Source organism: Rattus norvegicus, chromosome 1, assembly GCF_036323735.1.
Source record: "Rattus norvegicus strain BN/NHsdMcwi chromosome 1, GRCr8, whole genome shotgun sequence".
Lineage (NCBI taxonomy): Eukaryota > Metazoa > Chordata > Mammalia > Rodentia > Muridae > Rattus > Rattus norvegicus.
The window spans coordinates 13,596,656-13,614,150 of NC_086019.1; positions in this window are offsets into that span (position 1 = coordinate 13,596,656).

The following is a 17,495-nucleotide window of genomic DNA, read 5'->3' on the forward strand; positions in this document are numbered from 1 at the left end:
TTCCCCCCCCAGATTCTCAATACACCAGTCTTTGTTGTATAAACCTTCATCTTCAGTTTAAAGCTATTGGTTAAGTAAAAGTGCCTATGGCTAATTACTGGGGAGAATAGAGGTAGGTAGGTAGGGCTTCAGTTACCAGGCTAGGGGTTACAGGAGGACTAAAAGAGGGGGAAAAAAGACGGAGAAGGAGGGAGAATGAAAAGAAGATGGAGAGAACAGAGGTCGCCATTAGATAACAAGGACCACAGCATGTGACCAGGAAAAGTGGACCCTAGGACATGCCGATGGGGCAGAAATAACCCAGGCGAGACAAGCAGCAAGGACTTGGGGATGGCAACTGGGGAATTGATAGGGCTAATTCCAGGTAATTGTGCTAATGCTGTATAGGACCCTGCCTCTATTATTGGGGAGCTGGCCAGTTAAGAACTAACAGAGTGATTGAATAACATTTTTTTTTTCTTTTCTTTTTTTCGGAGCTGGGGACCGAACCCAGGGCCTTGCACTTGCTAGGCAAGCGCTCTACCACTGAGCTAAATCCCCAACCCTGAATAACATTTTTAAATACCACTTACAGGTTCTCTCCTTCTCCCACATGGACCCAGAAAATCAAACTCAGCTCACCAGGCTTTTGAAACAAGAATCTTCCACTGAGTGAGGTATCACTCACCGCCCCATTTCCCCTGTCTTACAAATAAACAGAAAGTGCAAAATAAAACATTATGCTGCATCCACCTCTTTCCTCTGCCAAATCCTAAACTTGCTAGAACCAAGCAATGGCTGAGAAAGGCCACAGAAAGGCTCGTGTGGGAGACGGACAGCCTTGCTCTAGCTGTGGCTTTAAGCTGTTTCAACTGAGACATGTTCTCCGACGTGGTCTCTACTCAAATGAGTGTGTTAATGGGAACGCACAAAAAGTTACTCTCACCTTATTGGTAATCATGGCTTGAGGAAAGTCACCTAATATACCGAATGTCAGTTTCCATAGTGGTATATTTAAAGGATTTTTGGAGAGAGATTTCTAGAACCCCTTCTTTTCGGAACAGAAGTAGTATCATGCTTGCCACGTGTGTGTTGGTCAGTGAATTTCCGTCGTGTTTCACCAGCTGAGCTCACTCCATTTTTTGGAAGGGCTGTTTTCCTCGCTTGGTTCTATTCTAGGTTTTCTCTTTGTGCAGTTGGCTGATTTTAGCCAGTTCTCAACACAGCGCTGCTGGTGGCTTCACCTGCTTCATTCTATATTGTTGTGGCCAAACAGCTTACACATCGAAGGGACTAACAAGACCGACTTAGAGCGAGGCCATTGAAAAGGGGTCTTGGGGGCCCCCTCTCCAGCAGTAGGCAGCTGCTCTGAGGCTGTCCACATCATAATTTAACATTGGGAACTTGTCCTGAAACAGCTCTTTTTGACACCAGATGTCCAACAATGGCTATTCTCCCAGGCTCTGCACAGCTCCGCAGAGCTCACACATGTCACTTTACTCCAAGATGCACTTTATCAAGGGTATGTCTCCACATCATCTCCTAGCTCAGGTTTCCCCCGAGCAAAGGAAGGCACTGGGGTGAGATGCGGAGTCTCCCCTGGATTGATTGATACATCTTGGCCTTATCTCATGTCTTCTATGTTTCGGGAGAGTTTTGTGCACTTTGGCGATGCTGGGAACAGATTGATGCCAATAAGCCATTTGAGATAAGAACTAATTGGAAACAGAAGGTTGAAGAATGATTATGTTGGGGGTGAGCAAAGGGGACAGACAAGTAATTATTCAGGCAGAATTTCTTTGCACAAAAGGCAGATGGAAGAGGGAACAAAACTCCAAAGTCCGTGGCAGGGATAAGCAGCTGTACACCCCTTTTCTGGGGAAAAGCAAACAGTCACTGACTGGTTTGGTAATGGTCTCAGAGACCCCTAGGGATTCACAGGCATGCTGGCAACCCACAGCCTGTAAAATAACCCAGTGGTCTAAAGTCCATTTGAGGTACCAGCCGTGAGACCTAAAAGAAAGGCTCATAGACACTGGTAAATTACAGCAGAGCCTAGCAAGTAAGAAGGCAGAAAGGACCCCACAGCACAAGCATATTCTGTCGGTACCACGAGCTATTAATTAGATTTAGTGCATTTAACTTGATACTTCCTTTCATAAACATAAGCCCAGCACAAACAAGGTACAGGGAAAAGCAGACTCTTATAAAGAATACTATTCAAGTTGATTGTAGTGTTGTTCGACTGTACCCAAGTAATGCTCTGTGATATCTGATTTATCCTGAAAATCGAAAGAATAATAATGAGGAGTCTAGGAGGAAACTGAGCCTCACAACATCAGCCCAAAGCCAGGTTTATTAACAGCAGCCTTACTCAGCAAGACTAACTGCGAAGTTGCTCATAACTACATTGCTCATAAAGATAAAAAAGGAAGACAGGAAAACATTTGCCTTTTCCTTGGGTCTCAGAGTCATACATTTGTACATCCACCAATCACCTAAACATATACCTGCATATGTTTCTATCTATATGTGTATTATTACATATAGTCAAGGGTAATTCAAGGGTAAATTTATTGGGAGTATATTCAGGGATATCCTCTCCCAAAAACAATAGTCAAAATGGGGACTGTGTTGCCCACTCAGTTCTGAGTGTGAAGCCACATCCCAGAATCTACATGCATCTGACATAATACATACATATACATATATATACACACATTATAATATATAATTACATATATCATAAACATATACCAATATATGTATATATTAGACAAAAAAGAACAAATAAAAACTTCATAGGAAGCAAGAGCATAATTTGGTAATAAGGAATAAGAAACAACAAGATAAAATCAGTTATTAGGGGAAACAGAGCAAGGCAATAATAGATTTCAGAATAATCCATCTCATGGCAGGATTGTTGCAATGCTCGATGGATTCAGAGCTTTTCCAACTAACATCAACGCACACCCAACCACATCCTCTTCCTGCCCTTAATTCCCTTTCCTTCCTCCCCTAGCGATCTTAAACTTATCCTTGCTTCATGAGCATTGCTACAGTTGTTCTCTCCGTTCACCCTTCTTGATGTTTTTCCTCTAGCTAAGCCCCATCGGTCTTCCAATCTCACCAGTGTCCTTGCAGTTTGGAGCCTCGTGTTTCTTTCCCTGTCTTCCTCATCACAGTGTAGATTCTTTCTGAGCAGGAAATTATTACATTGTATTCACCATCATCAAGCTTGGCCCCAGATAGGAGCACAGCCAGAGTAGATGCCCAATTAAACTTTTAATATGAATTAAAGCACCAGCCCTAAAGCTTATTTATCATAGGTCCCATTAGCTGGGGAAATGGCCAGGGATAACAAAACTAAATAAAGAAAGTTGATATTTGCAAATGAAATCTTCACATTTTAAATGTAAGTGAGGACCGGGCTGGGAAGATATGGCTCAACTGTTAAAAGCACTTGTTGCTCTTGTAGAGGACCCATGTTCAGTGTCTGTCGCCCACATGGTGAGTCATGGGATCTATAACTACAGTTCTGAAGGACGCAATACACTCTTCTGACCTCCACATGCAACAGGCATGCATGCGATATGAACATGTCTGTGTGTGTGTGTGTGTGTGTGTGTGTGTGTGTGTGTGTGTGTGTGTATAAAACCATAAACCAGGAAATAAAAAGACAAAAAAAAAACCAGAATAGACAGTTGAGGGAGCAAGAACAAATTCTCCAGCATGTAAAAAGGAAGAAACAAACAAATACATCTAAGATTAGAATGGGAATCAGGGGCCAGATAATTTAATACTATGAAAACATAGTAAAAAATATTTTATATATATATATATATGTGTGTGTGTGTGTGTGTCTCTGCATGTGTGTGCATGTATACGTATAAACTAAATAGTCATGCATAAACTATATATAAATAAATTATATATATAATATATATACATACATATGTATATATATTATATATATATATGAATGACTTTTGGCCATGTTTGACCAGCTAAAAATTACATTACTACAAATAGTGATATTAGAGATAACAGAACAACAAGAATTATACCTAAGACCTACATGAAGATCAGTGGCTTATGAGGTACTATTTTAAAATTTTGTTCATATTAATCCATTCACTTTATATCACATCCCATGTTGTGGATATTATTATGATGTCCATCAAAGAAAGTTTAACTAGTGAAAACTGGAACCAATATCACTGTTCTCCAGAGAAACGAACCAATGAGATTTTACATAGAAAAGAGGTTTGTTTTCTAAAAGTGGGATCATGAGAAGAGTGGGCAGGCAAACCCTGAAGGTCCAGCAAAGTGCTGACATTACAACTGAATGCCAGAGACATTGTTCTGTGACATGTGGCTCTTTCTCAGGGAAACCAGTCTCCTCTCTCAGAGCTTTGAACTGATTGGATGACACTTGCCCACACTACAGTCGGCAATCAGCTTTACTTGACATCTACTAATTTAAACATTAGCCACACCTCAGAGCCATCACAGTGACATGTAGATTGGTGTCTCAGCAAAACATAGTTCCCTGGCTTCCCTGAGTTGACACAGAAAATTAGCCATTGCAGCCTACTTCAGTATTCAAACATCTCATGGATGTGCTACCTAGGCATTTAAATTATAAAAACGAACTGAACCACTTAATCTGAAATCCAGTGGCTATATCATTTCACACGTGCATTACTTTGTCATCCCTTGCGACTGTATGACTTTACACTCATGACAGGTATTTCTGAAGTATGTGCATTGTATGTATGAGAGAGAGTTGGGGGCGGAGAGAGTATCGTATTGTTTCATTTCCATTATTTTCACAAATGTCGTGTCTTGCTTTATTTTGCAATGCTGTTAAGTTGGGAAAAGATAAACTACAAGTTTTACCAGGTAAAGAAAACGTTATTCATTACCAGTTCCAGAACAGCTGGAAGGAGAGATACAAACCCTTCAAAGCAGCCAGTGCAGCACAGTCTTCCAAAGCAGCAGAGTGACTGACTGTCCAGCACGGTTCCATAGCAGAGCCCAAACAGAATGATTCTTGATTCTGAAGGTGCAGCCAGTCTCAGACAATCAGAATGTCCACCTGTTCACCAACATAGCCTCTCCACCAAATCACCCCACAAACAGGTAATCCAAGTTTCACGCCTGCTCCCTGGAGATAGGCACTGACTGTATCTAGAACATCTGGGCTGAAATATGGGCCATGCTGTATTAATAGATGAGTCCATGGCTGTATTCTCACTAAAGCAAATTGTAGTTTGTTGCTTGTAAGTCACAGCACTGCCAAGCCACGTCCTGCCAGAAAGAAGTGCAGGCTGGTTCAGCTTTATGAATGTTTTGCATTCATATAGTAGGCCTATGATTTGCAATGATGGATGTCAATCCATTATAGGATACTGGGAGATACACGTTCCAAGTCCCCTTCTCAGTGAATAACTTTTGTCTCAAAAGTGGAGCTTGGCTTTGCAAGAGATTACCTCTTGAGACCTCAAGTAAATATTTGTAAAGATTATTTTTTTCTCAGTAACTGAGCACAGCATAGGGTATCCTTTTATCCAGCTTTCTAAGTGTACCCTGAAGCCTGGCGGTAGATGGAGTTAAGCTCCACCCCTCCTCGGAACACCTGCTTTTTGAGCTGAGACCCCAGTGGAGTCAGCGGATTGGTGGTTCATGCCAGGAAAATAAGACTCTGCAGGTCAGTTCCTTCAGGGCAGAGCATCCGACTGGATGACAACCGTATCCGTTGCCAGAAATAGACATCAGTTAATCGACAACGTTTAAGTTAAAGAGTCTAAATTGAGGAATCACAATTTTATGTGTAACTAGGGACAGGGAAGCTGATGACTTAGAACGACGCAAAGCGCTGTTTACATTTCAAACACAGAGAGCTTGATTTCGCTGGCAGGAACATGAAAAAGACAAAAAGGATACGCACAATCACACAGGAGGAAACATGTCTCAGCGGCGAACATTTCAGTGCGAATGACAAACAGGAGCTTGTAGGAAAAGCTGGAGGGCCGGAGAACTGAATGAAGTAAAAAGGGATTTACACACGGAGACAATGTTAAAGAGAGCAGAGCCAGGCCCTTGAAGACAGGAGACAGAGAATCACACATCATAATATCTCCCTTGCCTGCTTTTTCCTGTTCTCAACGGTAACAGAAAAATGTGCTGTTGGTCCACCGAGTCCACCAACCACGCTGCCACGCTGCTGACACCATCCTATGGACGCTAACCACCAGCAGAAAGACAATAAGGGCGATAGGGTATTGTGGGGAGGGGTGCTGCCTACGTCGTCTGGGGCATGAGGAAACATGAAAGGAAGATACGAACTGAGAAGCTGGTTTGGTGAGTGAGAGGAAAAGCCAAAAGTATCTGCCAAGAGGCAGTGAGCTCTAGAAGGGGAAATGAAGTCCTTTCCCCAGTTCTAAGAGAGGTGTCAGAATAAGGAGCCGCAGGTCTGCACAGAAGAGGTAGAAACCGGACACCTGGGAAAGAAATCGCAGCAGCCCACTCTTCTGGGAAACACCCCAATGGGCCTGGAGCTTGGTTGACGTCATTTGCCATGCAGGTGGCTTCGTCTGTCTCCGTAGCAAAGACATGCATCAAGAGAAAACAGACCGGACCTTACAGCCAGGAACTGCAAGCTAGAGGGTCATTAACAAGCTCAGCAGGCAGAGGCTGGGCCCAGTGAATTAAATGAAGCCCCCCAGGTAAAAGAGCAGATGAAGAGCAAATGAGAAAGTGGAAAAGGTGGAACAGGCACCAAAAGAAACGCCAAAGTAAGAATTGGATCCTACAGCGGACTAGAAAAGAGGAAGTTTTCAGTTCAGTGGAAAGGGGAAGAAAAAAGCTGTAAAAAATAGAATAGGAAACTGGCGAGGAAAGAGGACTCCACACAGAACATCTAACTCATTTCACAACTGTTACAAGACTTAATTTCGTTTTCTTGGTTAAGGAACACTGAAGCTGTTAGAAAAGACAGCATTTCCTTTGTGCCTGGGCGCATACACTTGTGTGGGTATGAGTGTGTCTTGGATGTGTTCTGCAGCTAAGCTCTAGGTTCTGGCTTTCCGGGGGCCGTGGGGGTCAGGGTCTCTCACTAAATCCAGAGTTCACCAATTTGCAGCACCCCAGAGATCTCCCTGTGTCTGGCTCCCCCAGTGCTGGAGCTCCAGATCCAGGCAGCACATTCAGCAATCCCTGGGTACTGAGAATCCCCAGGTTCTCTTGCTTATGTGGTAAGCCCTTTACCAAAGGGGTTACCCTCCCCTCAGCCATCCTCATTCCAAAAAGGAGGATAAAAATTAGACACTCTTAGCAAGCCCAAGTTAGAATTTGTTCCCAACATGCCACCTTCTCAGGCCTGCGACATTTTTACGGTTTCCATCCCGGGATAAGATAATACTCTTCTGATGCATGAGAGCAGGGAGCACACAGTTCAACCTTCCAATAGTCGCCGACAGTCAGTCAAGCATCTGTGATCCTAAGCAAGCTCTGTGGCTGTAAGAGACAATCAGGTCTCTCAATATCGGAAGATGACTATGAGGATGCTGGAGCTCCGTTAAGAAGGTTTCACGGGAGCAAAGAAGTGCAGACCGACAGGAGCCGGATGTAGAACGCTCCTGAGAGACACAGCCAGAATACAGCAAATACAGAGGCGAATGCCAGCAGCAAACCACTGAACTGAGAATAGGACCCCCGTTGAAGGAATCAGAGAAAGAACTGGAAGAGCTTGAAGGGGCTCGAGACCCCATATGTACAACAATGCCAAGCAACCAGAGCTTCCAGGGACTAAGCCACTACCTAAAGACTATACATGGACTGACCCTGGACTCTGACCTCATAGGTAGCAATGAATATCCTAGTAAGAGCACCAGTGGAAGGGGAAGCCCTGGGTCCTGCTAAGACTGAACCCCCAGTGAACTAGACTGTTGGGGGGAGGGCGGCAATGGGGGGAGGGTGGGGAGGGGAACACCCATAAGGAAGGGGAGGGGGGAGGGGGATGTTTGCCCGGAAACCGGGAAAGGGAATAACACTCAAAATGTATATAAGAAATACTCAAGTTAATAAAAAAAAAATAAAATGTAAAAAAAAAAAAAAAAAGAAGGTTTCACGGGGAGAGGCGGCACACCCTTAAAATGAAAATTCCACCTGGTGCTATGCTACACTCCTTTCACATCACCACTCTGAGGCAGAGGATGGAAGGTCCCTGGGAGTTTGAGATCAGCCATATCTACAATGTAGGTTCCAGGCCAACTAGGGTTACACATGATGCCATGAGTGCAAGTCTATCTTTAAAATAAAATGGTTCTACAGAGGAAGAGTGACTTCAGTGTAACTGTCTTGATGTTAGTTAGCTTCCCCCTCTGTTTTGTTGCTCTTGCTGTTGTTGTTTTAATGTTTATTTGTTTGTTTTCTCATTCCTGCTTCTTGCTTCCAGTGAGAATATCCCTGGGCAGTTTTCTGCCCCTCTCTGTCAGCCTCCCAAAAAGGCACACTGCCAGTTCTCACAGTAGGTGTTTAACCACTTCTGAGCCAAAGGACAGGTATCCGGTCTTATGACTCTTCTGAGAATTGCCGTGCGAAATCGTACAACCCCTTCTTCCTCTTTTCATAACTTTCCTACATACTAATATATTCTCTGTCTTCCTAGGTCCTGAAAACGAATGCTTTGAAAACTGTCGTCAATAAGTCAGAAGCAGATCAGAGGTAGAAGTGTTTTCTATCTACTCTGTCTGCTCCAATATTTTTAAGCTCGTTAGGCTCCTTGTCTGTGGAAAAGCAGAGGGCCACATTTCTTACATCGCAGTTTTCCACGAACATAATCTCACATGGCTAAAGATTTTGCAATAGTTGCTGGAGCGGCACAGCACGTTAGTGTTTAGCTGTTGTGGTAATGCACTGTGAGAGAGAGAGAAAAAGAGAGAGAGAGAGAGATAGAGAGAGAGAGAGAGAGAGAGAGAGAGAGAGAGAGTCCTTCCAAAAGGAAGGTGTTCTTGTCACCTCTTTGGGGTTGCAGCAGAGAGAGAGTGAAAACCCTACAGTTTACATTCGCTTTGTCAGCCCCGCAAGCAACCATCTGTTTCAGCCGCAGAATCTGTCAGCTTTGTTTTAGGCTGTGATCCAGTAGCAGGGGCTTGCCCATTGTTGTCTTAGAGAACCAAAGCAATTAACCATTCCAGTACTGGCCACAAAAGAGATGGCCACTCTCAATGTCAGGCCAGATTTTTGCTTTTCCCAAGGCTGGAAGTTCTACAAAACAACTGAATAGCTATTCATACTGTCTCATTGTTCCCTAAAGAGGCAACATGCTCTTTGTTACAAAGGCAACCTGGATTTCCTGACATACCGTTTCATTTCGGTGTCTGTGTGCCAAAGATGAGACAAAGTGTGGGTACCTCTGACAAACAATCAAAACATGACAGTAACTAACACCCTGAGAGAGACCCCATTCACTACCAAGAACAGTGAGGTGTCTGTCACGGGCAATGGGAGGTGTGAGTTGGTGGTTGGAAGAGAAAAGGAAGGAAAAGACTTGTGGTTGATTTTGATAGTGGCTGTAATGTTTTCCTGGTTGAGGGGACTATCATGGGGCACAGTCCAAATGAATCACAAACCTGAGGAGAGAGGTGTGGCCAACAGGTGTTAGGCTCTACTTTTCCTAGCAGATGGTTCCTCTGTTGGCTTTCCTCCTGCCCCTTTCAGTTCTGAGCATAATATTTCAGTCTCCATCCCTAACTACACAAAGCAATTAGCAAATGACTTTTGTGTTAACAACTGTTGACCAACCAACGTCTCTAAAATAGATATATAACGATAGCCATCCTAAAATACAAAAATGGGGGGAATGAATAACTGTTTCGTCTTTCACATTCAGATCTCTGAAGACTTTATAATACCCATTTATTAACTTAATACATCAAGTCAGGCATACGTTACTTCCAACCGACTCTCTTTGACCTGCAAATTTAAAAATAGGACTGAACAGGTTGACAGCCAGATGACTCCAGATGATACGTCCATTGACAAGGACCTCCTCTTCTGCATCTTCACTTCTCTGAACTAGGCATACACTTGCCAGGGCTGAGTAATGAGCTTGCTATCCTCAAAGTGTAGCCTCTACAAGGCATTTCGCCATTTTTGTCCTGACAGCTTATTAAATTCCTCAATTTTTCTAATTAGCATTTATTATGTTTTAAATAATAATTTACAAAGGTATTTTGCTCTGCAATTAAAACTACCCCCTCCTCATTAACGACAGTAATTAATCCATGTCTGGTTCTCAGTGTTCCTTTTATTTTTTATTTTTTATTCTTTAGCAGATTCTGAGTCCTCCTTTCCTTAACACTGAATATTTAAAAGTTTTGCTTCTCTATGTAAAGATGTAGTTGTCCTTTTATCTTAAAGTTTTGTCTTCTCTGTTAATGTCTTTCTTTTTTTTTTTAAAGCTCATATACATAAACAGGGTTGAGGTCTAACCAATAACGTGTTGTACAGGATATACACATATATTTCTTATTTTCTAGTAATGAGACTTACTCACAGTTAGGAAAGTTACTGTGTTTCACAGTAAAGTCATAATTTACTTTAACCCACTTGTTTCACCTATGATGCTTCATGTGGCTTGAAAGCTTCTGGAATGCTGTATTTTAATTAATCTGAGAGTCATATACATGTTTTCTGTGCCTTGATCAATTTTAATTTTAGTGAATCTTTTTGCTCCATGAAGAAAGTCTTGGATCTGCCCTTATAAGTCTTAAGGCCCCTTTAGATCTATAAAGAAGGTGAAAGTCACAGTTACATGATCATTGACCCAATGGGTACCTTTTATCGTGCTGTCAATGACAAAAAGAACAAAAATCTCTACTATTCAGTTTTTGAAAGCACACGGAACAGAACGAAAGAGTAGCCTGGTATGGGGACTTTGTATGAGTGTGGGAGGCAGCATATATTTCTCTGAGAATCCTCAAAAAGGAACTAGCTCATCAGAACAGTGTTCAGCAACTTTATATTCACTTGTGTCTACCATAAGTAAACCCATCTAGATTTTCATTGGAAAAAGGTTATTTCCCTACTTAAACCTAGGAGAAAAGTGAATTTCCACATGTATGTAGTGAATGTGATTTCCAGGTAAATAACGTTAAGTCGCTCTGCTCCATACACCAAATGTTTATTTTTTTCTCCAGAAAATTAGCTGCTTTTTCAGTGTGTTTATCCTTTGAGTGGAAAAAGGATACTGATTTTTCTTTTTTGAGTTAATTGTATTCCCAGCCACTATGGTGAAGTTTTTTTATCTGCTTTAGGAGTTCTCCGGTGGAATTGGGGGGGGGGGGTCACTGAAATGTACTATCACATCATCGGCAGATAGTGATACTTTGACTTCTTCCTTTCCGGTTTGTGTCCCTTTGACCTCTAATTGCTCTGGCTAGGACTTCGAGTACTATATTGAATAGGTAGGGAGAGAGTGGGCAGCCTTGTCTAATCCCTGGTTTTACTGGGATTGCTTCAAGGTGCTCTACATTTAGTTTGATGTTGGCTAGGGCTTTACTGTATATTGCTTTTACGTTAGGTACGAGCCTTGAATTCCTGATAGTTCCAAGATTTTTATCATGAAGGGGTATTGAATTTTGTCAAATGCTTTCACAACATCTAATGAGATGATCGTGTGTGGTTTTTTTTCTTTGAATTTCTTTATATAGTAGAGTACATTGATGAATTTTTGTATATTGAACCATCCTTGCATCCCTGGGATAAAACCTACTTGATCATGGGGAATGAACATTTTATATATTCTTGGATTTGGTTTTAGAATTTTACTATTTTTGCATCAATATGCATGGGGAAAGTTGATCTGAAGTTCTCTTTCTTTGTAGAATCTTTTGTAGTATACATATAAGTGTAATTGTGGCTTCAAAGAATGAATTGTGTAGTGTTCTCTCTGTATTTTATGAAATAATTTGAAGAGTATTGGTGTTAGGATAAAGAGGATGAGAAAGAAATTTGGGGAAGGGCACCCTTCACAGTAGTCACGAATAATATAAAATACCTTGGTATGACTCTAACCAAGCAAGAAAAAAAATCTATGACAAGAACTTTAAGTCTCTGAAGAAAGAAATTGAAGAGGATCTCAGAAGATGAAAAGATCTCCCATGCTCATGGATTGGCAGGACTAATGTAGTAAAAGTAACCATTTTGCCAAAAGCAATCAATGTAAGTCCCATCAAAATTCCAACTCAATTCTTCATAAAGTTAGAACGAGCACCTGTAGAGGAGGGCCCAGGAGCAGCAGGTCTGCTGCGTTTGAGACACCGCCAGAACCTGAAGGGACCGACCGGATAAACAGTTCTCTGCACCCAAATCCCGTGGGAGGGAGAGCTAAACCTTCAGAGAGGCAGACACGCCTGGGAAACCAGAAGAGACTGCACTCTGCACACATTACTGATTCCAGAGGAAAACACCAAACGCCATCTGGAACCCTGGTGCACAGAAGCACCCGGAAAGGGCTGCGCAGATCTTCCTGGTGGCTGCCGCCGCGGAGAGCTCATAAGCAACACCCCACGAGCAAACTTGAGCCTCGGGACCACAAGTAAGACCAACTTTTCTACTGCAATCGACCTGCCTGGTGAACTCAAGAAACAGGCCCACAGGAACAGCTGAAGATCTGTAGATAGGAAAAACTACACGCCCGAAAGCAGAACACTCTGTCCCCATAACTGGCTGAAAGAAAACAGGAAAACAGGTCTACAGCACTCCTGAAACACAGGCTTATAGGACAGTCTAGCCACTGTCAGAAATAGCAGAACAAAGTAACACTAGAGATAATCTGATGGAGAGAGGCAAGCACAGGAACCCAAGCAACAGAAACCAAGATTACATGGCATCATCGGAGCCCAATTCTCCCACCAAAGCAAACACGGAATATCCAAACACACCAGAAAAGCAAGATCTAGTTTCAAAATCATATTTGATCATGATGCTGGAGGACTTCAAGAAAGATGTGAAGAACTCTCTTAGAGAACAAGTAGAAGCCTACAGGGAGGAATTGCAAAAATCCCTAAAAGAATTCCAGGAAAACACAATCAAACAGTTGAAGGAATTAAAAATGGAAATAGAAGCAATCAAGAAAAAACAAATGGAAACAACACTGAATATAGAAAACCAAAAGAAGAGACAAGGAGCTGTAGATACGAGCTTCACCAACAGAATACAAGAGATGGAAGAGAGAATTTCAGGAGCAGAAGATTACATAGAAATCATCGACTCAACTGTCAAAGATAATGTAAAGCCGAAAAAGGTACTGGTCCAAAACATACAAGAAATCCAGGAGTCAATGAGAAGATCAAACCTAAGGATAATAGGTATAGAAGAGAGTGAAGACTCCCAGCTCAAAGGACCAGTAAATATCTTCAACAAAATCATAGAAGAAAACTTCCCTAACCTAAAAAAAGAGATACCCATAGGCATACAAGAAGCCTCCAGAACTCCAAATAGATTGGACCAGAAAAGAAACTCCTCCCGTCACATAATAGTCAAAACAGCAAATGCACAAAATAAAGAAAGAATATTAAAAGCAGTAAGGGAAAATGTCAAGTAACATATAAAGGCAGACCTATCAGAATCACACCAGACTTTTCGCTAGAAACTATGAAAGCCAGAAGATCCTGGACAGATGTCATACAGACCCTAAGAGAACACAAATGCCAGCCCAGGTTACTGTATCCAGCAAAACTCTCAATTAACATAGATGGAGAAACCAAGATATTCCATGACAAAAACAAATTTACACAATGTCTTTCTACAAATCCAGCACTACAAAGGATAATAAATGGGAAAGCCCAACATAAGGAGGCAAGCTATACCCTAGAAGAAGCAAGAAACTAATCGTCTTGGCAACAAAACAAAGAGAAGAAAAGCACACAAACATAACCTTATATCCAAATATGAATATAACAGGAAGCAACAATTACTATTCCTTAATAACTCTCAACATCAATGGCCTCAACTCCCCAATAAAAAGACATAGATTAACAAACTAGAAACGCAACGAGGACCCTGCATTCTGCTGCCTACAGGAAACACACCTCAGAGAAAAAAGACAGACACTACCTCAGATTGAAAGGCTGGAAAACAACTTTCCAAGCAAATGGTCGGAAGAAGCGAGCTGGAGTAGCCATTCTAATATCAAATAAAATCAATTTCAACTAAAAGTCATCAAAAAAGATAAGGAATGACACTTCATATTCATCAAAGGAAAAATCCACCAAGATGAACTCTCAATCCTAAATATCTATGCCCCAAATACAAGGGCACCTACATACGTAAAATGAAACCTTACTGAAGCTCAAAACACAAATTGCACCTCATACAATAATAGTAGGAGATTTCAACACCCCACTCTCATCAATGGACAGATCATGGAAACAGAAATTAAACAGAGACGTAGACAGACTAAGAGAAGTCATGAGCCAACTGGACTTAACAGATATTTATAGAACATTCTATCCTAAAGCAAAAGGATATACCTTCTTCTCAGCTTCTCATGATACTTTCTCCATAATTGACCATGTAATTGGTCAAAAAACGGGCCTCAACAGGTACAGAAAGATAGAAATAATCCCATGCGTGCTATCAGACCACCACGGCCTAAAGCTGGTCTTCAATAACAATAAGGGAAGAATGCCCACATATACGTGGAAATTGAACAATGCTCTACTCAATGATGACCTAGTCAAGGAAGAAATAAAGAAAGAAATTAAAGACTTTTTAGAATTTAATGAAAATGAAGGTACAACATACCCAAACTTATGGGACACAATGAAAGCTGTGCTAAGGGGAAAAGTCATAGCGCTGAGTGCCTGCAGAAAGAAACAGGAAAGAGCATATGTCACCTTCTTGACAGCACACCTAAAAGCTCTAGAACAAAAAGAAGCAAATACACCCAGGAGGAGTAGAAGGCAGGAAATAATCAACCTCAGAGCTGAAATCAACCAAGTAGAAACAAAAAGGACCATAGAAAGAATCAACAGAACCAAAAGTTGGTTCGTTGAGAAAATCAACAAGATAGATAAACCCTTAGCCAGACTAACGAGAGGACACAGAGAGTGTGTCCAAATTAACAAAATCAGAAATGAAAAGGGAGACATAACTACAGATTCAGAGGAAATTCAAAAAATCATCAGATCTTAATATAAAAGCCTATATTCAACAAAACTTGAAAATCTGCAGGAAATGGACAATTTCCTAGACAGATACCAGGTACCGAAGTTAAATCAGGAACAGATAAACCAGTTAAACAACCCCATAACTCCTAAGGAAATAGAAGCAGTCATTAAAGGTCTCCCAACCAAAAAGAGCCCAGGTCCAGACGGGTTTAGTGCAGAATTCTATCAGACCTTCATAGAAGACCTCATACCAATATTATCCAAACTATTCCACAAAATTGAAACAGATGAAGCACTACCGAATTCCTTCTACGAAGCCACAATTACTCTTATACCTAAACCACACAAAGACCCAACAAAGAAAGAGAACTTCAGACCAATTTCCCTTATGAATATCGACGCAAAAATACTCAATAAAATTCTGGCAAACCGAATCCAAGAGCACATCAAAACAATCATCCACCATGATCAAGTAGGCTTCATCCCAGGCATGTAGGGATGGTTTAATATATGGAAAACCATCAACGTGATCCATTATATAAACAAACTGAAAGAACAGAACCACATGATCATTTCATTAGATGCTGAGAAGGCATTTGACAAAATTCAACAACCCTTCATGATAAAAGTCCTGAAAAGATCAGGAATTCAAGGCCCATACCTAAACATAGTAAAAGCCATATACAGCAAACCAGTTGCTAACATTAGACTAAATGGAGAGAAACTTGAAGCAATCCCACTAAAATCAGGGACTGGACAAGGCTGCCCACTCTCTCCCTACTTATTCAATATAGTTCTTGAAGTTCTAGCCAGAGCAATCAGACAACAAAAGGAAATCAAGGTGATTCAGATTGGTAAAGAAGAAGTGAAAATATCACTACGTGCAGATGATATAATAGTATATTTAAGTGATCCCAAAAGTTCCACCAGAGAACTACTAAAGCTGATAAACAACTTCAGCAAAGTGGCTGGGTATAAAATTAACTCAAATAAATCAGTAGCCTTCCTCTACACAAAAGAGAAACAAGCCGAGAAAGAAATTAGGGAAACGACACCCTTCATAATAGACCCAAATAATATAAAGTACCTCGGTGTGACTTTAACCAAGCAAGTAAAAGATCTGTACAATAAGAACTTCAAGACACTGAAGAAAGAAATTGAAGAAGACCTCAGAAGATGGAAAGATCTCCCATGCTCATGGATTGGCAGGATCAATATAGTAAAAATGGCCATTTTACCAAAAGCAATCTACAGATTCAATGCAATCCCCATCAAAATACCAATCCAATTCTTCAAAGAGTTAGACAGAACAATTTGCAAATTCATCTGGAATAACAAAAAACCCAGGATAGCTAAAACTATCCTCAACAATAAAAGGACTTCAGGGGGCATCACTATCCCTGAACTCAAGCAGTATTACAGAGCAATAGTGATAAAAACTGCATGGTATTGGTACAGAGACAGACAGATAGACCAATGGAACAGAATTGAAGACCCAGAAATGAACCCACATACCTATGGTCACTTGATTTTTGACAAAGGAGCCAAAACCATCCAATGGAAAAAAGATAGCATTTTCAGCAAATGGTGCTGGTTCAACTGGAGGTCAGCATGTAGAAGAATGCAGATCAATCTATTCTTATCACCCTGTACAAAGCTTAAGTCCAAGTGGATAAAGGACCTCCACATCAAACCACATACACTCAAACTAATAGAAGAAAAACTAGGGAAGCATCTGGAACCCATGGGCACTGGAAAAAAATTTCCTGAACAAAACACCAATGGCTTATGCTCTAAGATCTAGAATCGACAAATGGGATCTCATAAAACTGCAAAGCTTCTGTAAGGCAAAGGACACTGTGGTTAGGACAAAACGGCAACCAACAGATTGGGAAAAGATCTTTACCAATCCTACAACAGATAGAGGTCTTATATCCAAAATATACAAAGAACTCAAGAAGTTAGACCGCAGGGAGACAAATAACCCTATTAAAAAATGGGGTTCAGAGCTAAACAAAGAATTCACAGCTGAGGAATGCCGAATGGCTGAGAAACACCTAAAGAAATGTTCAACATCTTTAGTCATAAGGGAAATGCAAATCAAAACAACCCTGAGATTTCACCTCACACCAGTGAGAATGGCTAAGATCAAAAACTCAGGTGACAGCAGATGCTGGCCAGGATGAGGAGAAAGAGGAACACTCCTCCATTGTTGGTGGGGTTGCAGACTGGTACAACCATTCTGGAAATCAGTCTGGAGGTTCCTCAGAAAATTGGACATTGAACTGCCTGAGGATCCAGCTATACCTCTCTTGGGCATATACCCAAAAGATG